We start from the raw sequence: 22,742 nt of genomic DNA, 5'->3' as shown, positions 1-22,742 counted from the left end.
CAGAGACCTGGTTTAAACACCCATTTTCTGAGGATATTATCTCAAACTGAATCTCATTTGTAGTTTAACCAGTGCTTGAGAGAGAGAGATCAGCCATTATAACTGAAAATTTGACTCTCTTGTGGTTTCAAGCCCTTTCTATGAAGCTTCACATTAACCAACATAAATTCCTGATTATTTTGAGGACCAGATTCCAAATGTTATAGGGCTTTTTCAGAGACTAAATGAGAAAACCACAGTTCTTCCTGACTCCACACCACCTCCGTATGTTCAAGGTGTCAGGTAGGCCTCAGGAGTAAGGCTAGTTGAAAATTTTCTGTTAGAACTCCTTCAGCACAAAATTAAGCATTTTTTCAAACCTAGGATGCAACTCTTCTGGTTTTCACCTTTCTAGCCATTTGTCCAAATTACTGCCTGGTATGTTTTTCTTCTATTTGCCTTTAATTATTATCTGTCACTTCTAATTAAAGTTATTTAGTATATTTATTAATAATAAAGTCCCATACTTACTTGCAAAACTCTTTGTACAGATGTATCAGGAATAAAACAATAGAAAAACATGCTCAAAACACAGAACACACACATCATAGAAATGAGATTTATTGATGATCTGGAGAAAATAGGAGGCCTGAAGAAATCATTTCAGAAACCCTGATTTAAACTTTTGCTTCAGAAAAAATATAACTTAAAACAGTTATACAAAAATTACCATAATCCTTTAAAGAAGAAGAATAGACAGGAAATTCCATAACCTATACAATTACCTTCATAAGTAATTTAGCTTTATAAATAAAAATACAGGAAACAGCTATTTTTAAATGAGATTCTCTTAGGGCTGTAAAAGTGTTGTCAATTTCTAAGTTAGAAGATGGACAGACAAATTTATAGCCCTGGCAGTAATATTACCTATGTATATCAAGATGTGCCATAAAGTAGAATTCATGCACATACTCTAAACAGTTACAGATTTTGCATTTGTTTTAATGTTTCTATATTATACAAGCCACTCTCATAAAAAAGAACATTTATGTATGTAGAAAAGATGCATTACTAACATGTTTCAACTTTAAATGGATGTCTCTTTCAAGATTTTGCCAGCAGAGAAGGGGCTTATAGAAATTTATCATTGCTGTTCAGAAATTATAGATAGTATGGACCCTCCTGCCCTACAGCCCTAGGCTCTTTTAGATATGCTTCCACCTGGTCTAGCCTATGAAGAAAATCAGTTGGTTTATTTTTTAATGCTTTGGCATGCAAGTTACATTCCCTGTGATTATCATGTATGTGTACATAGTGGGGCTTCATATTGTGGTATGCTTTATTACTGAATTTGGCCCATTGTAGTTAACTGGAAGACAAAGTTTCCGGGTCCCTGGAGCATTGCATGCCAGTGCAACCATTTATTATTTATAACTCTTTATAAATTAAAGAAGGTAAAATATAGAATCTCACTCTGCAAAGGGCCTGTTTTGCTATCAGCTGCAGGCAGGAAGAGCCTGACCTCTAAAATTCCTTTGGAAAGGCTATAGCTTCAGAAAAGCTATAGTTGTCTTTGAACTGCTCAGGTGCATCCCCACAAGTGGGAACACACATATTCATGCCGCTGCTATTTGTCCCTGGGCATGCCGCTTTATGCATGCTCTGGTGGGCAGCAAATTGCCCTAGCTGGGGTAGGGGAGGCTGGGGCCAGCACCTGGGCCTGGCAGCCTTCTGGGGCAGCAGTGGTGGTGATCAAGCAGCTTAGTGGCTGGCTGGCAGCCAGCCAGAGTGTGTCTCTGGCCAACCAGTCTCCCTTTCTGGTGGTGTATGTTGCTGCCACGTGTGCCACACTGCTTTCTTTTGCGGCAGTTTTCTTTGATACCAGGATCTCCTGGTGTAAAAAAAAAAAACTGACACACCACTAATTAGCAGCACAGTAAATGCATACATGTGTGCCACATGCCATTTGTGGTGCCACAAAAAGGTTTCTGGTGCTTTAAATCTCATGTGTGCACCTCTTGAGCTCAAAGGGTGGGACATTTGCTAATCTCTATACAAGCTTATAAAACAAGTGAGGGTTTGTGCAACCTTCTTCTCACCTCTATAGAGCTAGGCATGAAATGACTCCAAGGAAATTGTTCCAGAAAATTCACAGGTCTCAGTTGCAGCAGAGTTTTTAAAAACTTGCTTGTGAAACATTTAGTAACTTTTGAAAATACTATTAAAATTACTGATGAATAGAAACTGACTTATATTTAGGGTTCGTGGGAAATTTTCTTTTGAAGTAGTTAGCCTGAAAATTGGATCTTCAGCTCAACAGATTTTTCATATAATTTTTGGTGGAAAGCAGACAATTTTCATTTTTTGCCTAAATAGAAAAAATCCTGAAACCAAAAATTATAAGACAAAACTTCAGAAATGTTGATTTTGAAATACTGCTGTTGTGTTTTGGGCATTATAGTTTGTAAGTCTTGTGCTCCCATTCTCCACTCTGAACCAGGCTCTCCAAGGGACTCTCTCCCACATGACGCACTACAGCCATGTCATGATGCTCACCTCTCTTCACCAAGTGGTGAGAGAAAAGCTGTAATCTGATCAGGGGGCTCGGCCTGTGGAAAAGAATGGGGAACAGAAGACTCCTGAACAACAAATCCCAGTAGGCATCCCATCAACACTTCAGAATTGAAATATTTTTGTTTCATCTTGAATATATCTGAGATTTGATTATTCTCTGTAGATTCATTATTTTCCCTGAGGGCATAAAAGCAGTATTTTACATGAGAGAGTTTGTTTTGGATCAAATCTTCCACAGAGTTTAAGGAAAAGAAGTTTGGATGTAGGGTTTTGATTCAGGCCCATCTTTACCTTTAGTTACGTATAGTGCAAAAAAGTACAGTGATATTGGAGCACAGATATGCATTTAGAATCAGCTTCAACATTTTAAAACTTTGGTGTAGCTGATTCCAGTGCAGCATCCATTTAGATTCAGTGCCTTTTGTGCTCCACTGGTTTCATTAAAAACCCTTTCAAATATCTTCAAAACTGGTACCTCTTTCTGACATCTGTGTTATCAGACAGTAAAAGCATCTGCTAGTAAGTACACATTCCCATTGTGGCTTTTTGGTTGCATGTGATCTAGTCAATACATTTTTCTATTCCTAAATGATTAATTTGCTTTTACAGTCTAACATAGACATTACCTTCTACTCTTCTACTCTGTAATTACTAAAAAGTTTTTCACAGTTGTCTTGCTCAGGGATGAGCATTCAGAATAGCTGGGACTAAAATGTAAGTAATTATTCATTGTAAAAAATAGTTCTTGCAATTTACCCCTTAATTCAACTAACAGTGCAAACCCGATTTCTACAAGATATGTTTGTTATTTATAGTTCTAGAGTGATATTATCACTGTGATGGTCCAAGAAATGTGTATTCATATATATATTTCATAATTATATGCATAAAAAATTACATTGGGGGAGCTAATGAATGAGATTAAAGGACTGCATCAAAACTTTGTCTAAGTCTATCCCAACCATGCAATATAGATATCACCCACAAAAATCCCTCCCTTTCACATTTATTTTTCATAGCTATTTGTTAAAGGGTTGAACTGAGCAATTTTCAGTCTATGGAAATTTATGGGCCATTCACTCACATTGGCGGCAGAAGGCTGGGGCTAATAGGGCTTAACCCCCACAAACTAATTTTGTGGTGGCCAGCAACAGCAGCAATACCCAGCGCCATGCAGCTCCACTGCTCCAGCACCACCACCACACCCACTGCCACAGCATCGTACGCAGCGGCCCTGCTGCATGCTCCTCCACTGCTGCAGCACCACTCCAGTCCTGCAACTCAGGCCCCCTCCCCCCCCCCCCCAATAATATTTCTCCTGCCGCTCTTGTTCACTCAGTGTTCATTTCAGGTACTGGAGAACTCTCTCCCTCATATAGAGATGCAGAATACAGCAGTTCGGGCAGTATACAGGTGCACAGAAAGCAATAAAAAAGAATGTGTTTAGCAAAGAATGAGATTTTAAAGAAGGATTTAAAGGATGACTTTTGTCCTTGTACTGAAGACAGCAATTAGAAAAAAAAAATCAAAGAAGCAGTTTCTCAATTGCAAATTACCATTTGTCAAACATTGCACTGGAAAGGTTTCTTGGGTCTAGGAGGGAATTTCTGGTCAAAGTATGAGAAAGAGAGGAAACAAGTCTGGCAGATGTTCTCTGCCCAATTCAGAGCAGGAACTTGAACATAGATTTTCCACATTACAGTGCTTTAGCCACCAGAATATTTTTTTCTCCTGGTGAATCCCTCTCTCCCCCCCTCTCTCAGAATTTTGAAATGTCTCATTTTTATTCCACTTCAGAAAAATTTCAAAACCTCAGGATTCTTTCCCAAAAAGAATTGTTTTTCCATTCATCCCTACCCATTTTTCTTAAGGGGTCTCAAAATTTAAATGGTCTCAAAATGCAATGGTCTCAAAAATTAACAGGAGACCAAAGACATATTATATTAAGTAGATCGTCTTCTCCATGACAAACTAAAGTTGAAGATGCCACAAATCTTCCATAGTTAGCCATGACCTCAGTTATCTGCTACTGTGAGCACACAATAGACAAAAATAATGCTATAGCCTGGACTTTAACAGGTTAGAACCACATGTTCTTTTTATCTGTAAACTATGCTCAAGAAAAGAAAGGAACAGCCAAAATACTACATATGGCATTTTCAATGACTGCTGGGTATTGCAACATAGAAGCAATCTGAATTGATTACATCCCACGCTCTATCTTCATTAAAACATTTGCAAAAATATAAGGACGTACTGATGCACTATGACGTTTATTGAAACGTTTAGTAATCCATAAGCAGTAACACTTATATCATGTGAAGCAGATGCTGCATATTGATTGTTTATCAACCGACAGGTGAAAAGAGAGCAGAAAACTTGTTTTCAGTCAGCAATAGTCATGGTGCTGCAGATGTGTTAGGTTTGTACACCCAGCTTTTTTTTAGCTTTTCTTTAATATTTCTTAAATTGAATATTTGTCTCTCCCTGCCCCCTTGTGGAAGTATAGGCCATGTATTTGCTGACTTAATAGACATGAGAAAAATGCAGTCACAAAAAGCTTAATATAATATTCCGATATACATTTGATAATTATATACATATAAAATTATATTGGAGGAGTTAATGAAATAATGGAAGAAAGTAGCATTATATAATAAGAGGACTGACATTGGTTTGGCTACATTTTGGTAGAACATGCTTATATTAGCATTTCTTGTTCAGCCTTTTAAAAAAAAGAAGTAATAAAGTTGCAGTACATAAGGAGTTTTTACAGTTCTCCTCTAAATAATTTTTTAAGAAGAAATGCAATGCGAAGGGACAGTAAACAAAATGATGTCCATTATTTTCCAGATTGTTGGGAAAAATACCACAAATACAGATTTGTTTTAGTCTATATTTTTCCACAATTGAGAAAGAGAACTTACTCTCTTTTGTGTGTAAAATATTCTCTCTCAGCAAAGATGAGAACACAGATTTGCTGTGTTATTAATTGAAAGGTTACTTAAGACCTAAAGGTAGGAAGCATAGGATTGGATCAGAGGCTTTAAAATATCTTCCAGCAATCCATTTGATTGCTGTTATTTTCCTTCCTACAAATTATTTCCTGTGAACATTTTGCTATATCACCACTATCAACCATCCAAACTCTGATTTCTTTCCTCTTACAATACATTGAGCCTGTCACCATTTTCAGAGTTGTTCTATATGAGGCCAGAGCAAAGAAAGAGATCTCTGATTCTGATCCCAAACCAACATGTTCAGTTTCAACTAGACATTCACTAGAAGCTGATAACAGTTTTCCAGAGTACCAGTGTTATGGGCTGTCATTGCATAAGTCTGCTTAATCAATAAGTTGCCACATTCTACAAGAGCTTCAATTTCTAAGTGGTCTCAGGGCATAGCCTCATCCTCCTTACTTGTCTGTTAGCAAAACGAAGATGACTTATATAAGAGCAGCAGATCAGAAAAAAGATACATTTGTTTCACCAAGCACAGATGAGAGGAAAAAAACGTTCTCTTGGGGGTGACTACTGGTTGATGAGCCGCAACATAGCCTTAGCTCCAAGCACATCCCCAAGATATGTCCTACCAATGGTAGCAATGTATCTTGGGTCAGTGATACAAGTGTAAGCTCTACCAATCCTTTTAATAGGCTGGGCAAACCAATCACCCTTGTCAGCATCTTTTCTGGATCCCTCTCTCTCTCTCTCAGGCAGTTCCCAGTTCTCCATTCTTGGTACAGTGATGTTTGCTTGAAGTTAAAGAGATATATTCGTAGCCAGAAATACTAAACGTTTAGCTTATTTACACCCCTGAGAAGATGAAGATTTGCCAAGTATCCAGGGGTATACAGGGTCACAGCAAACAGCTTCATGGCCCTAAATGACATGCCCTAAATATTTTCTGGTACCGTTTTTTCCCCCACAAGCAGCACCACTTCTCCATTAAGCTACATGGGAACAATGATGAGCTCCTGCTGAATGGACAAGTAACAGCCTTTGAAGTAAAAGCCACCACAAACAGCTGAATGGATGCAAACTAAGCAGGCTGTGAACTACCAAGCTCTATTTTATTTATAAATACTTCTGTCCTTCATTTATTGCCCTAAAGAAAGAGAACTTCTTTGGTGTTAGGACATGGGAAAATAAATAGCACCAGTTAAAAAGGAGCACTTTATTAGTACCTCATTTACCATATTTACTTGAATGTAAGATGATCCTGACAATAATAAGATGACCCTCAATAATTACATTCTATATATGGAAAATTTATAAAGTAGTTATAATGTTCCAGGTATTAAAGCTAATTATTGGAGATTTGCCCTCAATATGTTCTCTCCCCTGCCCTGTCAGACCCTGCTCTTCCTAAGTATGTGGAAGTGAAGGGTAACTCTGAAAATACTGACCTTGAAATAAGCATACCTGTAATAATTTGCATAAAATTACTCCATATTCTCATAGGTGTAGTTCATCCAGAATTGATGCATTTTGCCTTTTTGAAACTGCTCTAAGTTTTAGCACAGGTAATCCATAAACAAACTTTTAGGCAACACTTTTGAACCTACATATATAATATAAAATATGTATGATTTTAATTCAACAATGTTTCAAGTCATGGTGACACACAGCTCAGCACAACTTAGTATGTATGTGTACTTCAGATACTACCCCCATCCCAGAAGGATCTATATGCAAATTGATCCCCCTCTCATGACTGGAACTGGGTCTTCTGGTCACAAGACCCAGGACCCTCCAAAATTTATATGCAGATGAGTGGCAGGACAGCCTGGTCCAGCTCACCTCATGGAGGGCAGGGCCACACTAATCATATGCAACAGCCTGAGAGAAGGGGTGATAGAGGGATTCTAGGTGGACTGTTTCGGGTCCCATTTGGTGATGTCTGCCAGACATCTAAAACTGCTGAAGAAACAGAAATGATTGGAAATGGGAAAGAAAGGCACAGCTCAGCTGTGGAAGTGAAGAGGAAGTTGAAATATATTCCGTGTAGTGGTTCACCATGACTTTGAAAACAGCTGGCATTGAGGGGAACTGCACATGATAGGCATTACTTACTATATATATTTTTCAAATAAGCTGTATTGAACTAGCCAAGTGATAGGATCATACCAGTATGTTTGCTCAATATGGGCCATGTGTTTTATAGTCATGGGCAGTGTTGGCTGCATTTAATCAACTTCAACTGGTATCCATTACTAAGCACCTGCTGCTTTTGGCAGCAGTTTAATGATAGACAATGTATTTAATGAGGTTTTCTTGTATGTGAATATAATATTAGTGGTTTTTCCCTCCCATACTGACTGGGGGGGTCAAAACTTTGTTTTGTATTTGAATAAATATAGTAAATTATATAAATGAGGAGCATAGCAGGGGCTGGGATGCAGCCCCTTCTAGGCCCCCATGGGATTGGCAGTGCCAGCAGGAAACTCACCCAATGGGGCCCAAGTGAGCCACACCTCCCCAGTATCCCAGAGAAGAGGTCCAGAGGAGAACTTGCCTGGCATGGTCCAGGTGACCCAGGCTTCTCTGGTGCACCAGAGGAGAGGCCCAGGGGGAAAATGGAGTGGCACACCTGCTCCAGGGTTGGGGGAACATTTGCCCCTGGGAGCTGCCACTGATTGGCTCAGGAGGAAGCCAGGGAGATGCTCGGTATTCAGCAACACCAGGAACAAAGGTAGTGCTAGAGGACCAGGAAGAAACCAGCAGCACCAAAGACCCAGCTAGCCAAACCCTCATGGAATACTGGGATCCAATGACCATGAGTGAAAGATGACCTGTTGCATCCAGCAAGATGAGTGATACTAGATGGAGGGATAGTGGTGGATGATCCCACAAGCTGGAAGGCACGGGACACACACAGGGAGCTCCCCAGGATAAGGGAAGCCAAGCCCATCTGGAAAGAGGTCAAGAACAGACCACAGAGCTGGGGTTAGCCTCAAGGGACACCAAGATAGTCCAAAAAAATCCCTCCTTTGGACTGATTGAGTAAATAGCCACCAGGTTCAAACCAGCTGGACCTTCAAACTAGGGAGTGGAGCCCAGGGACCCAGAGTCTTTCTTCATAGCACTTGAGAGTACATACCATAGGCAAGGTGGGCAAGAGCCTGTTCTTCTTTGTTTTTTTGTTTTGTTTTGTTTTTAAGTACTCCCAGGCTCGGGAGAGACAACTGGGGAAAGGATGATCCCTGTCTTTAAGTTACAGCTATTTGGGACCTAATCCATACAGATGGACCCTATAAAATCATTTAGGTGTAAGAGCCCTGGGGACAGATGGGGAGAGATTGCACCACACAAGATCAGCCAACCCAGAGAGAACCTCTGAACATAGAGCCTCACAATACAGGAGTCAGAGGCCACAACAAGGGGAATGTGAGAAAGGGGAGAAGGAAGGTGTGAAAAGGCTGGCAGCACCTGTTCAAAGGAGAAAGATGACCCCAGCCGGGGTTTACCTGAAAGGGCAGTAACAATGCTGAGGAGGGAACTCCCGATGTGTCCAATACTGAATCTACCAGAGCATCAGGTGCATTGCATTGGCTACCTCTGGCAGGGAGTTCTCCCTGGGGAAGGAGAGGGGGGCAGAGAGAGAACACCTGCAGAAGCTCTGGTTGAGAGTGAAGAGGTTACTCCCCAGGAATGGAGGCTTGAGACCAAGACAGTTTGTGGGCTCAAAGGACCTCTGTGAGGGCTGCTGTCTGTCGATCACAGCAGTGACAAGGGTTAAAAGCCTGAAGCTTGTGGACTGAGGAGGAAAACCTGAGTATACAGGAGAGATTCTTTCTTCTTTTGAGTTTTACTAGCAATGTGGATCAGAAGAGTGTGTAGCCCCAGAGGGGGACTGTCTTGCATTAGTGAGGACAATTAATGGAGCCTGGGAGTGAAGCCTAGCCAGCTAAAGAGGGATTGTGGCTTAAAGTATCCACACCTGTGGGGTGTCAGCAGCAGAATCAGTGAGTTCAGGTTTTTTGTGTTTCACTCTCTGCGTACTAAAAAAGGGGAGAATTTCCCCTTGGCAGTTTTTTTTTTTTTTCTTTATCCTGCTTTGGAAAGGAAGCCCAGGGCAATTAGACTCTGGGCATCCAGCCTTGGAAAAGAGAGAAATAAAAGACAAGAAGAGGGATTGGTTTTATTTATCCGACAGGGCAAACAAGTCTGGGTCTGAGTTCTGAACAGTTTAAAGACTTTTTCTTTATGCTAGAGGTAACTAACCAGAAGAAGAACAATAGCTGGCCTTGAGTTAGAGAAAATGGCCAGGCCGACCACACACACGTTCCAGATTATACCTGATACCGTGGTAACAACTGGGAGTTATACAGCTGGGGTGAAAGGGGAACTTGGAGCCCCACTTGGAGGGCACCTTGCATCATAACCAGACTCATGAAGACAACATCACTTGCCAAAAGATGTGGCAGGAGAGAATTAGGTGGGGATTAGAGTCTGACTAACTGGTCAAGGCATTCCCGACAACCATGGACAGGCGAATGTCACCAGGACATCGCAGGCCATGCCCTTATACAGTGATCCCCCAACAGAAGGCAATCACAGACTAGACCAGAGCATCTAAACCTGAAGAGAGAGACCTATCTGAAGGAGATGGACAGAGTCAAGTTGTTGAGCAAGTAAGCAAACTGAGTTGGGGAGAAATCAAGGTCCAGTGACCCCCCACACACTATCAGCAGAGAATTACAACTCATCACCTATGAGGAAATGGGCAGGGTGTAGGGGTAGAGGAGCCTTGTGGAAGACTGACTCCTTGTCAAGCAGACCAACTCTCAAGATACCATCCATCTTCCCAATGATTATCATAACATCAAGACATAGCAGGAAAGAGGGAGGAAAGAAGCAGCTGAGGTCCCAGTGATCATGACTTGACTAAGGGAGATGAGGGGACCCATACACCCACAAGGAGTAACTATGGAAGCAAATCACAGAAGTACAAAATGATAATACTAAAATCAGAATGAAGTACACAAAAATTATTGTATCTATACAATGTGGCCCATATGCCCAGTCCCTGTCAATCAACCTAATTCAACTAACTTTGACATAGCCAAATTGACCAGCATCCAATAAGAGCATAGCGACATGCAATTAAAAAGGTAAAACTCGAACATCTTCCCAAGCCAAGGTGGACCATTGGCCCCGAGTGGTGAAGATGTATCAGTTTCTGTAGCTAAGAATACAAGGAAGTGATTCCTTGGCCTTAAATGATCGGGTAACTATTTTATAGCTTTGACTGGGGAGCTTTTGGCAAGTGTCTGAAGCAAGGCTAGAACTCAAACACCTGGAGTAAGCAGACTCAACTCTTCATCCACTCTGTCCCTCACATATAGTTTATCCAAGCAAAATATTAGCCATCTCATTGCAGTTGTGTAACAAGACATTACACTGCAAATTTACAAATAGAAGAGATAAACTGTCTAACAAGTATCCACACACACGAACATTCCTTTTAAAAAAGTGGTACATAATCATAAAGTGCCTCCAATTGTTAAGTAGGAATGAATATTACACATGAAGTAGGTTGCACCAGAAAATTACACTTTTCTGTAAGCTACTAATTAAAACAATCAATAAATAAATAAAGGGGGTGGGGAGAATATAGCAATTTCAGGCCCCATCTGATTCCAAAGCTCAAGCTACAAACTTTTCCCCACATATCTAAGTAATTAAGAATAATTTGTTCTCAGACTTCTGGGAGTGGATGAATTTATGAACCAATGAGCTGTAATACGAAGGGTTGTGTTATGAAAGCCATTATATTTGGCTAGATAGTAAAATAAACATGATGAGACCTTAACTGGTTTATTCAAGTTAAGTGCCAAGGATCCAAAGGAGTGCTATAAAATCTAATTAAAGAATGGAGAGCCTGAATCTGCTTTCACTGTAATAGTGACACTCTGGTGTAACTCAGTTGGCTTCAAGGTAGAAGAAGAAAGAATCAGAATGTAGATAAATGAAATGAGGGCCAGATTCTTAAACTTTTGCTCACATGGAATAGTGTCATTTAATACAAAGCCTTAACCAATACAGGTCATTTAACTTTTAACAATGAGAAGGAGCTTTATAAACCAAGCACACAATTTTCATGTTATAATGGATACTCATATATAGAGATCTGCTGTTGGTTTTAGTCCAATTTTCAATAAAGACAATGGATTCCTTCCTGGATTAGGCTTTTTGTGCAGATATACTAGGCATGTCTACATTGCTTCCCAACTATGCTAGAGTGCAGGACCAAAGCACAGCTTCCCTGCTCTGCACATGTTAAACTCAGAAATGAATATAATGTAGCCACTTATGGCTGGATTCATGCCAGTAAATTATCTTCCTTGCCATGCTAATTAATGTGTTTCTAGGGTTGCTTAAAGTGGGGGTTACATCTATTTCACATGAAGTGGTGTGGGTATGGTAGGCTTCACTGGTGCACTTCGTAGGAGTATCCCAAGTTCACAACTTTCTATAAGCAGGCAACCCCCACTTAGTGCTCTTAATTGGTTCCTGAAAAACCGAGCGTTAAGCGAAACCAAAAATATTTGACAACCCAAGATGGCAACTGCAATTATTTTTAATGACCCAAGACGATGACTGCAAGTGTTATAACGAAACTCACTTGAGCGCTAAGTGAAATCAGATATCAATTTCAAATGAGAGTTATAGCAAAATAGCACTAAGTGAAACAGTGTTAAGCGGGGGTTGCCTGTACCCATCATGACAGCAAGATAAAAGACATTAAGACAGTAAGAGCAGGAAAAAAGGAAAAATCGGAGAGCATATGTTTATGCATGTACTGGAGAATCAGCAGTGGGATAGATCTGATTTCTTACTCTTCCTGCAAGTAGGCTACTGGTCTGAATCCAAGACAAGTCAGTCATTATCACTATTTCCCCTATCTAATGGCTCTTGGCATTCTAAACTTAGACCTTCATGAACAGCTCTGGATATCACATCTGGCCCCAATTAGCACTTTTGTGGGCAACCTTGGCAAAGCAGCAAATGAATTAATCAGCACAATATTTTAGTTACCCTCTGATCCCTTAAAGATATTGAATAATATGCTGTCTTAGCACCACACACAGGTCACATTCCAGGTAGAGAGGGAGGGTTACAGTGGCTTTGGACACCTTTGCACCTTTCTTTTTTTTAGACTGGTTGGAAGCTAGAATAGGCCCAGTCTTAAATCATACAGCCTAAGGAGGCTGACTAAGTTACAGCAGTTTTCCCAGGACTGACATCCTGCGGACCATGGTGTAATGATAGAAATTGTAAAGATGCCCCCTAAGAAAGGTATAGAGATGGGGAACTTATCCCATCAACATTTCAAGAATATTTCTGTTCTTATATTTGTGATAAACACAGTTAATGCTAGTTATCAGGACCTTCAAACAAGATTTTCCAGAAGAAAGGGAGAAACAGAGAATTATGCCAAGAATTCCCAGCAATATTAAGTACACCAGAGCAGTAAATAATCAGTGTGTGTGTACAGGTCATTTGTATGGAAGAAAAAAAAGAATCCCCATATTTCTATCAACTTCCAGCTACAATAGATTTTAAAAATTCATTTGAACCAGCATTCTGAGAAGCTGCATCTTGCAAGACACAGTAGCATAAAACCACATTGTGCTGTACAAAGCATATTAAAAATATTTGTCTTTGCCATGAATAGAAACACATTGCAGCTAATTAAATATCATGCTGCTTTTGATAAAGGAAACAATAAAAGTGGAGCCTAAGAGGGCTATTTGAGCTCAGCTGAATGACCAGAAATTGATTATTAAAAAACCTGCCTTGCTTGCAGCACAAGACATTTATTTGCCCATTTCTTATTGTTTGGGTTGTTAGGGTTTTCCCTTCTATACATCCCAGCCCCCATTTCACTGCCCTAGCCATGAGCCAGTGCTCTGTGTCAAGAATCTTCTCTTTTTGAAAACTGATTGACTAATTTATTGTCTGAAAAGACTCACTGGGAAGAGCATCATTGTGATGACTACTGGGGATGGTCATGTTTTTCATCTCTTTGCTTTCCAGCTGAGCATTTTAAGTATTGTGTCCAGAAGATGGGTAGCTGAGTAAGGCAATTAAATATTTATAATTGTGCATTTACTGTTTCCTAAGCAACCATATTTGCCTCCTTTCTTTATTTTTTGTTGATCTAAAATATAAATACATGTCACAAAGAAAAAGATAAGAACAGGATGACTAAAAGGAAAAAATACCAGTTATTCCTAATCTCAGAGTGATAGCTGCTATCCCACTTTCCCCAGCTAAGGAATTTTCTAGTGCTACTTCTACCTACAAGCTAAAAACAGCATTGTGTTGCTTTACTAGGGTTGTGAAAAACCCAGCTGATCCATTCTGGGAGCTCTAATCCCAGCTATGTTTTTTTGAGCTGGGGGCAGAGGGAGAGTGTTTTTGCCTACAGCAGTTGGTTGAAGAGAGTGGGAATAAAGGCTCTTCAGCCTCGTGACCTGTATTTCCCTGTTTTTTTCTGCCTCAGTGAAAAGTAGCCCCAGTGCCTACAGAGCCCAGGAGACTGTAAGCTTCACACCTGGGAAGGAGGCAATTTGGATGCTGTTGGACAGCATCTACATCTGTTATTCAGAAACGGTTGAATCTGAACTTCTGTATTTGTAGTTTGATGACAAGAGAAAGACAGACATTACAAAATCAACATTGCTATGCACACCAGTCACTGCAGACACAAACACAACATAATCCCCAAAAGAGCATATCCAGAAAGAGTGAAAAGTTGGGATAAATAAATCTTCCACATCTATTTCCAGTGGGTAAACAGAGGCCCAGTAGCATATTTGCTTTTGAGAAAACCACAAGAAAGTGTATTCTAAAAAGTGGAAAGAGGCACAGTAAACACAAAAGACCTTTCTATTCTTGGAACTGCACACTCCCCTCCTCCCTATTCTGGGAACCTGTGCACCTGACCTCCCACCCCCCAATCTCAGAACCCATGCCTATCATCCTCCCCATTCATAGGCAGATTAACACACAGGCCTGTAGGGACCCTGCCAGTCAGGGGCCACCAGATGCCTGTGTTCCCATGGGAAATGGCAGGTTTCCCCTTGCAGGTGAGCAACATTCTAGACTGCAAGGGATTGTGCTTAGGGCTGCCAGGAGAGGAACACAGGGGGTGCCACGTGCACATGCGTGGCCACACACATGCACACAGCCCGTAACACATCTGGGCAGCATAGAGATCAACTCCCTGCAGGTAAGTGTATGGGGGGAAAGGGGCTTGCGGAGGATAGATCGAGGCCCCCATGGTGAGGGAGTGGGCCCAGGGGGCAAGGGCAGGGGCTGGGGGCACTGCCCAACCAGGGTGATGTATGGGACCCAGGGCCAGGAGTGGGGCAGAGCCACAGACAGCTAGTTCAGGGGATGTGGGGGGAGGGGGAGAAGTTCCCCACCACCGTGCATACCCCCAAGTGGAGGCATGGCATGGCATATGACTCCCCAGATTTAAGCACAGGGCAGATGCAGGCTGCTCACTGCAGGCTCAGGGCTCTCCACTCTGCTGCCTTTGTCCCAGGAGCCCCACAACCCACCATGCACCCCTTGCCCACCCAGCAGCAGGAGGATGGTGATTTGTGCCCCCAATGCCAGGCAGAAAGGGGGCTTGCAGCCAGCAGGTCAACCCCAGGTAAGCGACAAGACCTCCAGGGCAAAGGCATCAGGCGGAGAGCCCCAAGCCTGCAGCAGGCAGCCCACCTCTGCCCTCAACCCAACTGGCTCTGCTCTGGCCATGGTAGGAGAGTGAGGGGGCAGGGAAAAGAGGCAAGTATATGCCACCCCACCCCCAGCCCAGCTGGGCCTATCCAGCCACTCCCCACAGGGCACATATGCCCATCCCACCCTTGGTAGTAGCACCACCAGGAGGGGAAGGGGCCCCTCCCCCTGCTAGAGCTCAGGGGCCCAATAAAATTAATCCACCACTGCCCCAATCCCTTCCTCCCTCCTGCTGTCAGAACCCATGTTTGCCCATGTGCCTTCTTCTGGGTTTGCCCCAGGAGTCAATTCTGCTTGTTATACTACTGCATATACCAGAAGCTCACTGCAAGCTACCCAGGCCCCTAACAATAATGTGCCTAAGGAAACAGTGGGTACAAAGAGGCGCAAAACTTTGTACGTCAGTGTACAGGTGCTCCAACTAGATTTTCACAGACTTGAGGTCCATATTGTTACCTTTTAGACACTGCTTTTTACATGCTTCATGACCACCTCCACAACTGTTTTGCCATGTACCCATCTGCAGTTTGTGGGGGCAGCTTTACTGGGGTTAGCACCAAAGGACATATTAGTCTCTGAGAGAATGGTGGGATTCTAGAAAAATATCTAAGATGGTACGAGGGAGCTGAGAAATAGGGGAAAGTCTAACAGGAGAAAACAGGCGATCCAATTAAGTAAAATCCATTCAGCCAAGAGCCTTCTAAAAAGGATCGCAGTATTGGCCATCATTCTTCCTGGAAGGTGCTGTATGTCCTTTACCCTTTGAAAAATAGTTTGTCTTTACTAGAAGTTGAAATACCCTGTGATTCCCTGAGTCAGTAAAGCAGGTTAGAGCTATTTTTTCTTTATAGAGAATTTGGTTATTCTAATGAGTAGTTACAATATAATTTAATTTACAACCCTGGTTAAATACTACAGCTGGAAGGCATGAAATGTTTTTCAGGAATATGTCAATTCCCTTGACAGTTCCCATGAGCCAGTTGTGCAGAGAGATAGACAGCCCATTGAAAAACTCCAACCTTATTCTCCTGAAATAGACTATTTCCTCCTGTGAAAAAAGTTGAATTATATTCCAATTCAGGATGAAAATATTTTCTTTAAAAAAAATGACATTTTGAATGGAGGGAAAAATCTCATTCTTCAGCCATATCTATTCCCACTTTCTGAGCTCTTTCCTCTTCAGAAAGGAATGCGTTTCCCCCTAAAATTTTCCCAATTTTAAAATATCTTGCAAGACATTTAGAACTGCCCAGAATGTCTGAAAGAGGTCCCACAGTGTATCCTACATCCTCCAAATGAAAATGTAATTCTTCTCAACAGATCAGCTTAAAAAATGTGAGTGAACAAAAATAAATTCCAGGGTTATAGCTTATGTTGCTATAAGGCACTTAGAAAATCCGCCTCTTTAAAAAAGGCAGCTTGGTCTGTGGTAAACAATATACTGAAAAAATAAAATAAAAAAAATTAGGTTCCAGTCTTCTGAGAACCTGTTAATTATCTTCCCCTACTTCTGTAGAGTCTTTTAACATGCTAAAGGATAAGAGGATTTATATGAATTGTTTAGAGAACCGATAGCATCGATGAAGCAAGCTATTGTTTACAAAAACTTACACATCTCTGAGTTAATCTATAAGGTTCAAATCTAGTCAGTCTAACCAAAAGCAGAAGACAAAATAGTATTTAGGGGCAAAAAAAGGCAGTCCGAAATTCAGATTTCTAGGATGCTTTTGTGTAAGGACAAACTCCTCTCCTTATGCAAATTATTCCTGACCTTGCAAATCACTTTTAGAGGCTCATAAATTTTGAAGCCAGAAGACACTATTAAATCATCTAATTTGACTTATTTTAAAAAGACCAAAGAATTTCATCCAGCGACTCCATATCAAAACCAATGGTTTGTGTTTGCTGACATTATATCTTACAAAAGGCACCTGATCTTGATTTGATGATTCAAGACACCATTTCCCTTGATGATTTAATGACTAAAGTAATCATGATCACTTTTAAAAATTTGACCTTTCCTAAGTATAACTACACCAACACGAACCATCTCTTTGATCACAGTAGGACTAGACATGAATAAAGCTACGCATGTCCCAGGATGGATCCAGAGGGGGTGCAGTCATGCAGATGCAACTCCTTTCAGTTGATGGTGCCTTGGGAGCAGTAGCCAGGAACTTTTTTTTTGTCTTTTTTTTTAAGTCCCTGAAATAAGTAAAAATTCCCCTTCCCTCCCCCTCCATGCTCAATAATACGTCCCTGCCTCACCCCTTCCCACTCACTGCTGCTGCTGTCTCCAGCTGCCCTAGAGCCACTCCTGGCCACTCTAGTCAAGCTCTGTGTGGAGCAAACTCAGGGACAATGGCATCAGTGAGCAGATCCCTCCTTCCTGCCCAATCCCCATGGAACAGACATGTGGGAGGGGAACCCACCAGCCCTGCCACTGTTGCTGCTGTCTCTAGCCAAGCCTGGGACCATACAAAGCCCAGCTGGAGCAAGCAGGAGCAGCACTGGAGCTCACCACCCACCCAACCCTGGGTTAGTTGAGGACAACTCCAAGAGCAGTGGTGGGCAGGGGAGAGGGGAAAGGGAATATGCTGCTTTGCATGAAGGAGAAGAGAGGAAGCAGGGAAGGTTCTTACCTGATTGAGTGACTTTCAAAAGTTCCCATTACTGCTCCTGCAGCACCCTATGCCACCTTCGTATTGGGGGTGGGGAGAGACTAGAAGCTGGGGTGCAGCCATCCCTGCATCACAGGTCATCCCCCACACTCTCCCATCTCTAAAATCCTGGATCTACCCCTGCACATGTCTACTTGTTTGCAGCATCAAGGCTCAGATTTTTACTATGCAACAATGAAAATGATGATGATGATGATGATGATGAAAATGCTGGCTGGGCAGAGGATATAGAAACTGCTACAGCATCAGGCCCACTCAGAGCTATGACTTAGTGTTTTCCTATTCTGCCTCCTTATGTATTATGATGATGGAGTGCTTGTACCTTCCTAGAAATACAGATGTTCTTTTGCTCTTCTGCTGTTTGGGTGCATCAGGAGAAGACTGCCTTCTTTCTTCATTCAGTTATTCAGCTGATGTAAACAGCTACGTGTCCCTTAATTTTTTCCCCCTCAAGCACAATGTAGAAAAGAAATCCATTCTGAATGATCAGCTACCAGCTAGAAATGGGTTTGGAGGTTTATTTCCCCAAATCCAAAGGAAAGTGTAAAAAGTAACCTTCTGTTGTCATTATTTGCACTGCAGTTGCATCTACATACCCCTAAAGAGTGATACGAGTCCCCTTGTCCTAGGTACTATATACACATGAAATAACAAAGTGAGTTCTTGCCTTAAACAGTGAGCAATCTAAGCATATGATAAGTGATGACAAATGGAGAAAAACCTAGGGTATTAAAACTGCATACACTATAAGGAATTCTCCTCCCACAAATGAATTATTCCATATGCTGTCACTACTTTCTACTGAGAGTTCCTGGACTAATCCCACACCATGCAGGACTGGAGGTGGAATTAGATTTTCTTTCAAATACTGCAGATTGAATTTTGACAGGATAATGAAATGTGTAGGAGGAGACACTCAATCTCACTTGCACTGCCATTTTTATTTTGAAAATGTTTTCAGATTACAGGGAAAGAATCAGTGACACAGATTTGGCATGCTTTCCCATCAGCAGTAGAAGGAAATATTCTGAATTACAGCCACCACAATCAGCATATCAGCTAGTAGGATTATGGTGTATTTCTGTTCTGAAAACAGCACCAAATATAACAGACACAGCAGCTGCCATTTACTTTTATGTCAACTCCTTTGGGGATCAGACACTGAAAAAAAATCCTGGCCATTTAGAAAGATCTCACAGGTGGTGGTGGAGCATGTTTGAGTCCAGCACATTTCTGCTACAAATTGGTAAACTATGTCTCACATAGTTTATAAGCAACACTCTCCTTCTGACCAAACCAATTTAAAATCTGTTAAAATACTCTCCATTGAGAGCTGGGGGGGTTTGTGCATCTTTATTCAAATGTACTTCTTTTTGCATTTTCAAGATTTGTTTTTCATTTTCCTATGGAAAACAGTATGTTCAACACAGAATGCGTTAGACATCAGAAGGACCAATCAGATAAAAAAAAAATAACTCTGTACATTGTCTGTACATAGACTCAGCTCACTTTCTGTTGACATTCTTGAGAGCTTTCCCAATGGATTTGAAATGGGGACAAAAATAGGCCATATGGTACTAAAAGTAACTTATGTAACTCCTTTTACTCCAAATAGCACTTTGCAAGGTAGATACTTCACAGTAAGAATTTCACTTTACCAGTGAAGTACAGACACCTTTGGGGTGAAATACAGCAGACATTTAGCAGTGCAAAGAAATGCTACAAAATAACTTGGTATGTACAGACACATATTACACAAAGGCAGAATTTAATCATTAGCATGGCAGACTAAATAACCACGTAACTTCCTAAGGATGCCTCTTACTGTCTACGCTACATTTGGCTACAAGCCATATTATTTTTTGACAATAGCCATAGTATGGTATATTTTTAGCAGTGCTTAAAGTTTAAAAAAAGTGCTATGCAAATGTTTCCATCTTTGGACAGTTTTCTTCCTACTATTCAAAGAAAAACTAACTACAGGAATAAGAGCATATGAAGCTGTGAAATGGGAATCAGTAAAGGAGATAGTAATTCCTAATTTGGACACAAATTGAGGCCACTAGAATAGGAACATTTCTTTAAAACCATTGCCTACTTGAATCAGCATCTCATTGCTTCATGAAAGAATCATTATCCTTTGATCCACCCCAGAATCTTTGTTGTTAGCTACTTCCTACAGATATATTCATCTGAGGTGTGTCTACACAAGACACTTTACTCGAGATTAGAGCAAATTATTGCACAGTAAGTGTCAACTTCTACACATGCTGACACTTGCTGCACAGTAACTTGCTCTGATTACTTACTGTGCAGTAGTGCATGTGTAGATGGCCAACCAGGAGCAAATGTGCTCCTGGTCAGCCAGGCAGCAGGGAGTGGGAGATTGTTCCCTGCCCCTGGGAGCTGCCTGCTGCCAGGGTGGGCTCCACCACTATGGCCAGGTGGCAGGGAGAACAGGGGCATGACACAACTGTATCCTGGTAGGGGCTGGGACATGCTCTCTCTCTGGAAGCTGCCTGCTGCAGGGGTGGGCTCTACCACCAGAGCCCAAATGGAGACAATGTCCCCCTGCCCTGGCAGCAGGAAGCTCCCAGGCCCCTCTTCACAATCGCTTCAGGCCCCATGACCACAGAGCTGGGAAATAAGAATCTCCCATTCCCAGCTCCATGATCACAAAGCTGGGTCTGGGAGCGCCCTGATCCAGGACAGGGGGACATTATTTCCACCTGGGCTTTGGTGGTGGAGCCCACCTCATCAGCAGGCAGCTCCCAGGGGCAGGGAGCATGTCCCAGCCCATACCAGGAGACATCTGTCTTGTGGCCCCATGCTCCCTGCCAGCCCCTGGGCTAGCACCCAAAGGGAGCCTAGAGCTCCCCCTGGCTGCTGCAGGCAGCCAGTGCAGGGCCAAATTACTGCAGAGTAAACCCATCCCAGAGCATGTGCACGTGTAGATGCACCCGCACGTGTAGATGCACCCTTGGTATATTATATTATGTGCTCTGAAAGGGAAATGCCAAAGCTTGCTCAACAAATTAAATGAATATTAAGAGAGACCTAAAACCTAATCTAATTTTTACTTGTATATTTGTAGAGCATACAAACAAGTTTTTATAAGACCTTTAAAAGTATGAATATGCTTAAAAGGTGAGAGGAGGGAAGAAAGAAATATCCATAAGATACAGTTGATACGAGCATATGTGAGTAGGATTTTCAAAGGAGTTTAAGGAACTGAGGCACTTTTTGAATTTTTCTAACATTAGAACTTTTTTGCCCCAGGTGTGCTTGGTAATAGTGAATCACTCTAAATAGGGCCAGATCTAACCTAACAATGTTTCCTAAACCAACCCTTGGTAGTCCCCCTCCTCCCAGAAAAGCTAAATATATAGTGACTTCAAGTCACTGTTGTTAGTTACCCTATTAACTGGTCAGCCAGCCTCATCAGCAACATGCCTGATCTCTTGTAGCCAGGAGTGCAGGCTTATCACCTGGGAAGCTCCACTATGATTAAACCATAACAGTGTGACCCATGAAGTCAGTTGTTAATGAAGAATAAATGTTTGCTTAGGCCAGTTTAAAAGCTTACAAATAACAGCAAAAAGATGGTAGAATATTAGTGTTTATACCAAAAGAATAATTATGCAGACCTACATAGTCTGAACACAGATACTTTCCTATCTTGACAACTGTGGCATAGAAAGGATGACAGAGATGACATGAATAGAAATTCAGATTTCTAGGGGAAACTGTGAACCAATGTGCTGAGACTCCATCAGCTCACACCTGCTATGCATTTAATTAGCATTCCTGGCAAGATTCTTCATCTGTTTACCAGCAGCATTTCTCCACAATTATGGTGGTGTTTTTCATGGTCATGTTTTGTTTCCATGCCTGATTGTAGCGCTTGTAATCAGGAAAGAGACTAGTATGAAAGTGGCACACTCAGCCCCCATGAGAGATTTTGTTCTTTAAAAAAAATGTTGCACACATTAAGGGATGTGAAAAGCCCATTATTAAACTACCTTTAAATGTGTCTAATGGCACCACATGCTGACTCAAAAATTCTTTTCCCCCAAGCCTATATAAAGTTCACTATCTAACTGTGAATGCATTCATTACTGTTTCCATGAACATAACATATCATTCATACTTTTCAGAAAGATTTGATATAGACTTGAGAAAATTCAAACTTATCTGTTTAGGAAAGCAATCTAAGCAACTAATAATAAGTAGCACTTGCAATATTTTAAATTTTCAAAAGTACTGTACACATTACCTATGCTTTCATTGGCAAAGTCTGATTTCAGCATTGTGTTGGATAAGAGGTAATGAATAACAATAGGTAGCCAATTTTCCCCTTTCAGTTAAGGTATTTTTTTCCTTTCTCCCTTTTTCCATAAGCACGTTAGTTAGTTTAGGGCCAAACTTCTCTGTCAATAGGAATTCCTTGGTGCCATACAGAATTTAATTTTAGTGGCCAAGATATAAAAAGTGGGCTGGTAATTTTTCCATAGATCCATAGTTTCTAGGGTCGGAAGGGACGTGAGCAGATCATCAAGTCCGACCCCCTGCCATGGCAGGAAAGAGTACTGGGGTCAAACGCCTCCTGATATCTAATCTGAATCTACCCTCTGCCAGCTTGTGACCGTTATTCCTGGTCACTCCTGGTAGTGCTCAGGGGAACAGGGACTCGCCCAATGCCTGCTGGTCCCCCCTGACTAGTTTGTAGCAGGCCACTAGATCCCCCCTC

This window comes from Crocodylus porosus, unplaced genomic scaffold (assembly GCF_001723895.1).
Source record: "Crocodylus porosus isolate Cpor-Errol unplaced genomic scaffold, CroPor_comp1, whole genome shotgun sequence".
Taxonomy (NCBI): Eukaryota; Metazoa; Chordata; order Crocodylia; family Crocodylidae; genus Crocodylus; species Crocodylus porosus.
Note: the sequence above shows the minus strand (reverse complement) of the source record.